The sequence below is a fragment of the Heterocephalus glaber genome, unplaced genomic scaffold (genome assembly GCF_053883595.1).
Source record: "Heterocephalus glaber isolate CG9 unplaced genomic scaffold, H.glaber_assembly_v1.0 deba00001662, whole genome shotgun sequence".
NCBI classification, from domain to species: domain Eukaryota; kingdom Metazoa; phylum Chordata; class Mammalia; order Rodentia; family Bathyergidae; genus Heterocephalus; species Heterocephalus glaber.
Window position 1 is genome coordinate 15,236,194 of NW_028258403.1, and position 5,562 is coordinate 15,241,755.

Below are 5,562 nucleotides of genomic sequence, written 5' to 3' on the forward strand. Positions count from 1 at the left end.
AGAGCTAAATTGGTGATGCCACTTTGGAAAATAGTTTTCCATTACCTAGGAAGGAAAGGAAGTAAAAGTCAAACCCCACAAATCATAATGCACAGGCACACAGCTGGCTTTGTTTGAGACACTTAAAAAACAGAGGCTCAGGCAATCATGCACGATTCGCTGTTGCTGGGTCTCCCATCTCAAAGTGTGAGGAATCAGGATACTACTATCCAAACCAGAGCAAGACGTCGACAAGGGCTTTACTAACAGGTAGAGGTTGGAGGAGAGTTGATGGCTATCAAGCAGTGTGAATTTACAGACTGTTTGGTGATACCACCGCTACCTCCCAAGATCTTGTAGGAAATGGATGGGAAAGAGGAGTTCTCATGACCCTGGTACTAGGCAACCTAAAGCTGAGGGGCATTTATCAGTCATCACGCTTTTCTCTTCACAACTGGTAAAGCCGACTATATGCTCTATAGCCCAACAATCACTGGTAAGTACATGCCCTACATAATTTCTTGTACATGTCATACTACATATGTACAATAATATTAATTAACCATATTGCCTGTAATTGCAAAACCTGGAAACTACTCAAATATAAATGTCAATATTGTAGACTGGGCAAATAAATTATAGCATATTCAAATATTAGAATGCTATAGAACAGAGAAAAATAAATGAAGCACCAAGCCTACCGTAGGAGTGTGAGGGGCGCTGCAGATTCCCTTTGAAAGGATCTCTGAGCCTGCAGATTAGACAAGATGAGCAAGGCTCACCCTCCCGAGCTGAAAAAATTTATGGACAAGAAATTATCATTGAAATTAAATGGTGGCAGACATGTCCAAGGAATATTGCGAGGGTTTGATCCCTTTATGAATCTTCTGATAGATGAATGTGTGGAGATGGCAACTCGTGGGCAGCAGAACAATATTGGAATGGTGGTAATACGAGGAAATAGTATCACCATGTTGCAAGCCTTGGGACGAGTTTAAATAGCTGCTCAGCAGAGAAATCCATGCCCCTCTTCAAAGCACTAGTTTCACTATGACCGAAAATTGAGTCATACACATTTTCATATTAAACTTTTTGTTAAATAAACTTTTGTAATAGTAAAAAAAAGAAAAAGAAATGAAATTTAGTTATATGCATCAATATTTTTTAAATCTCAATAACATAATCTTGAAAATAGGAAGTCAATCACAGAATTTTTTAAAAGGCAGATTGAAATTATATTTTATTTAGAAACATATTTAGAAATGGTGTAATTATAAAGAAAAACAAAGTAATGATTATCACACAATGATAAGTTAAATATCATTGCATATTCATAAGAGATTTAGTAAGAGGTGATTAAGGGTGTTAGACCTGTAGAAGGGCCCAAGGTACTTCTTTTTGGTTGTTGTTGTTAATTCTATTGGTACATTTTAGGTATACAATATAATGACATTCATCATTGGAAATTTGTACCTTTACATAATCTATCTCCCAAAGGTACTTCTAAAACATTATTAATCTCCTTATCATACATAACCTGATTGATGGACATATGAGTGCTTGTTTCATTATTATTTTTTAACAGTACATTCACACTTTTACACTCATCTGTTAAGATATTTCATAATTTTTTGAAAAGAAATTAAAAGAATATGAAAGGGGCCGGGGATTTAGCTCAGTGGTGCCACTGCCTGACTCACAAACTCAAGGTCCTTAGTTTGATCCCCGGTACCAAAAAAAAAAAAAGAATATGAAAGACAAAAGAAAAATCTATCAGCAGACTTCAACCCTTATCTTTGGTATAAATTTTAGGGATATTATTGTCAACTCGAAAGGCATGAATCTTTGAAAGGGTCAGCATTTAGTCACATCTGAGCAGTACCCCTTATTTTAGATTTTATTATGTATGCACTTATGTAAAGTGTCTTCAGTCTTCACTGCATCAAAGCAAAGCCAAAAAAAAAACAGTAACAAGGTCAGGAGGAAGTAGTGATATGGCAAACAGAGCTCTCTTGCCTGTGTGGTATTTTTCCCCAGCAGGAATTTAGGCCTGATTCCCATGCAAGAGATATACAATATACAAATGTGGACAGGCTGTTCATCCAGGATCACAGAGTTGTAGCCTTCTCTGTGAACCAGGAACTCTTCTCACCTTCAGCCTGTGAATACCATTCCAACCTTTTCTGCCTGTCCATAACCAATGGCCTTCCCAGGCCACTAACCTCAGCTTCCTACCCACCCACTGCTTGCTGCAGCCTTTTCCTGTGTGTGTGAGAGTCATTACTGGCTCATTTTCATGGATGGGTAATGACTTCAAAACCACTGATAGCTATCAGCAAAGAGCCAATGCTCCTAACATAAACATCCAAAGAAATACTTCCTTTATCCAGATGCTTTGCAGGATATGGAAATAAATATTGTTGACAGGGCATGAGGAGAAAATAAATCTCTCCTGCTACAAAGATGATAGGAAAAGCAAAAGGCTGGGCAGCACCTACATCCTCAGCTTCATGTTGTCCAGGGAATAGCCCTGCCCCAGGGCCCTGCTCCTTCACAGCCCCACACACATTTGCATTGCTGTCTCCACCCACTTGGAGAAGAGCCTTTCCCAGGGTAGAGGCAAATACTTATCTCCATGCCTGATCCCCATTCAGCTGTGTCTTTGCAGCTTTTATCCTCAGCGCCTAAGATGGCGGCTGGTACTTGTAATGGACTGCACTGCTGAAGAAGTTTCCCTCAAAGATTGGTGGCACTCCACTATTTGTACCCAAAAGAACCTGAGGGGCCAGATTGGCAGAGACAAGTCCAAAGCCACATAAGAGGAATTAATCTTCTGAATCCCATTTCTATTTAGTCATGTGTATAGAAATTTCAGGAAGAGCTATAGTGTATCCTGGTTCTTAGACGCCACCCCCCCAAGTCTGCACCTGGCAGAAACAAAATGAGCTAATTAAATGCTTGCCACCAGCCTATTTTGGAAGCTTCATGAAGTGTGTGAAAGCCCGAATGAATTTCAGGCCACTGTTTATTACATTGAATGCGGAAGAAGTCATCCAAGCATGGGAAGAGGGTGAAGAAGCTAAACCCATGGCTGAGAGTTATTAATATTGTAATGCTTTTGCTTATTGGCGCAGAAAAGCAACTCTTGGCTGTATAAGCGATGAAAGCTTTCAGTCTATGACGGAGGAGAGTAAATAGAATCCTTCAAGGTTGAAGAAGAGTCCAACCAAATACTCTACCTAATTGCTTTGGAATAACCAAGATCACTCTGCTTACTGGGGGAGAAAGAAAATCAATAGATTGTATTTAGAGGAAACTAAAGGTACAATTGGGTCATTCTCTGTGTGGCTAGTAGAGGGTGGTACCTGGGCACAAATCCCCAGAGAGAGGCATTAAATGAAAAACAGTCCATTCTGCCTAAAATAACCCAAAAGGTTTTAAATATAAAATAGTTCATTGCAAAACTTAAAGGTTCCAAGTGGATCTGTGAAAGAATTCCCCATTGATAAGGTGAATGAATCTTTCCTCACAGCACATCCACTAGTAAGATGGAATTTAACCCACTGGTTAAATTAATAAGGATTTTGAAAGACAACTTTAGTCTCCCGTCACAGAGATTCCTGCGATTCAAAGTACATCTATCTTGTTTCACTTGACTTTTGGGGCTTTCTATGAAGAACTTTGCATGTCCACCTTTTGAACTTTCCTATCCCAAATTAACTGACATCATCCATCACTTGGTAAAATCACTTCAGATAATATAGGATGTTTTGAAGAAACAGATATCATTTATCAATAGCTGGCCCAAGACTGGCTTAGACTAAACAGACTTAGACACACTCAGCCTCAAACTGTACAATTCCAATCCATTACTTTTTTGTATTCACCTTTGAATGGAGATATTTCGGGAAGAACAGATGTTTGTGAGATTCTCAAGCTGGGATTGAGGTGGCCATTTAAACAATACTATTTGTTTCTAAGTAAGCTATAAATCAAACTATTTCCAATCCAATGTCAAACTAAATAACTCTAAAAACACTTTAAAATAAGTAATACTAGTTCACTACCTATAAGAAAAGCTGTCTTTATTCTTTTTACACAATTGTTATATTCTGGGGAGACAATGTGATGACATCATGCTAAAGTGTGCCTTCCCCCTTGACCCTTCCATCCAGTCAGTTGGTCATCAAAGCTGAAACCCCTGCTCTGCAGTCTGTTGGCCCCTCCCCTCTCTCATCCTCTGTCTGCACTGGCCTCTGTCTCTAGTACACTGCTCACTCTCAGGCCTCCACCTGCCTCTATGGCCTGGTGATGTTCTCCTGTGTATTACAGCCTTCATGGCTCTCTGCTGCCTACAGAAAGAACCCAACTCTTCCCCCTCACAAGACTCCTAGCCTGCCCTCCAGCCTCACCTCTTCTCTACCATGCAGCATCTTCTGTTCTGGTCCAGCTGGAGTCCTCCTCCTTCATAGGCCTGGAACATCACACTTTCATATATTTTACTACATAATACTCTGCCTAAAAGAATTTTTTCTTCCTCTTTTTCCCAGAAAATTCTACTCATTCATCAACACCTAGCTCCTCACTACTTCTAGACACCTTCCCTTCTCTCCTTAGCAGAACTGTCTACTTTTTTCTGCATTTCTGTTGCTTTCTGAAATGCTGCTGGTTACATGTTTCTCATCCTGGTACACCACCAGCTCCTTGTGGACAGGGCCTTTGCCAGGCTTATTTGCATATCCTCTGTGCCTAACCACTCAATGCCCATTACAGAAACTACAATACATCTTTCCTGAAAGAATCAATTCTATCTTGCTTCCAGAGAAATGATACTGTCCCTGAAAGTAAAGACTGCGACTCGGAGCTGTATCAAAAACTTTTACCAAAATGTCTGTTCAGTGAGGTACAGTGTAACACTCCCACTCACTTACTTTACAAAGGCATTTATTTTATCACCAGGTTTGATGTGTCATGCTAATACTGCCCTGTTGACACATCCCTCTTTTGTTGTCACATGTTTCACCAGGAAGATGCTGCTTTGCATCTCTATCAGAGAAAGGCACTCTTGAAAACACCTTCTCTAAACTTTGAAACTGCTGTCAGCTCCAGAATGATTATTACTACCTGTATATTTCCTATGGTTTTAGCTTCATCATATAAAGTGGCATTCGGGATGCATGCATTCAGCACAGTTCCATGAGCTGGGAACCAGATGAGCATGTTGGCTTACTAGGTATAGGCACAAACCAGGCACTTTAAAAATGATTGCTAAATTATAATTCCTGCTGTGGTTTTTTAAAAAAGAATATTTGGGGATGCTTCTCACTAACTTCCTTCTTCGATCTTGGTTTAGATGGTCACTCAGTCAGATGTTCTACTTTAAGTGCAAGACATGATATATTCACCATCACTGGGCCTTTTGCTTCATTATGGTTTTGATTTGTTTCAAATTTTGTTATTTAAAAAACTTCAACATGATTAATTTCTATATACATTCACATGGCACATAATTTGAAAGGAATTTCATATACATATTAAATATATCAGAACACACAGTATAAAATTCTAGATTACACAGATATA

The 5,562-nt window shown here is 39.3% G+C and overlaps 1 pseudogene; it reads left to right on the top strand.

Annotated features, from left to right (window-relative positions):
* The first annotated feature begins 681 nt into the window (after window positions 1-681).
* LOC110346252 (small nuclear ribonucleoprotein G pseudogene) lies at window positions 682-993 on the top strand (annotated as a pseudogene).
* Window positions 994-5,562: the final 4,569 nt, after the last annotated feature.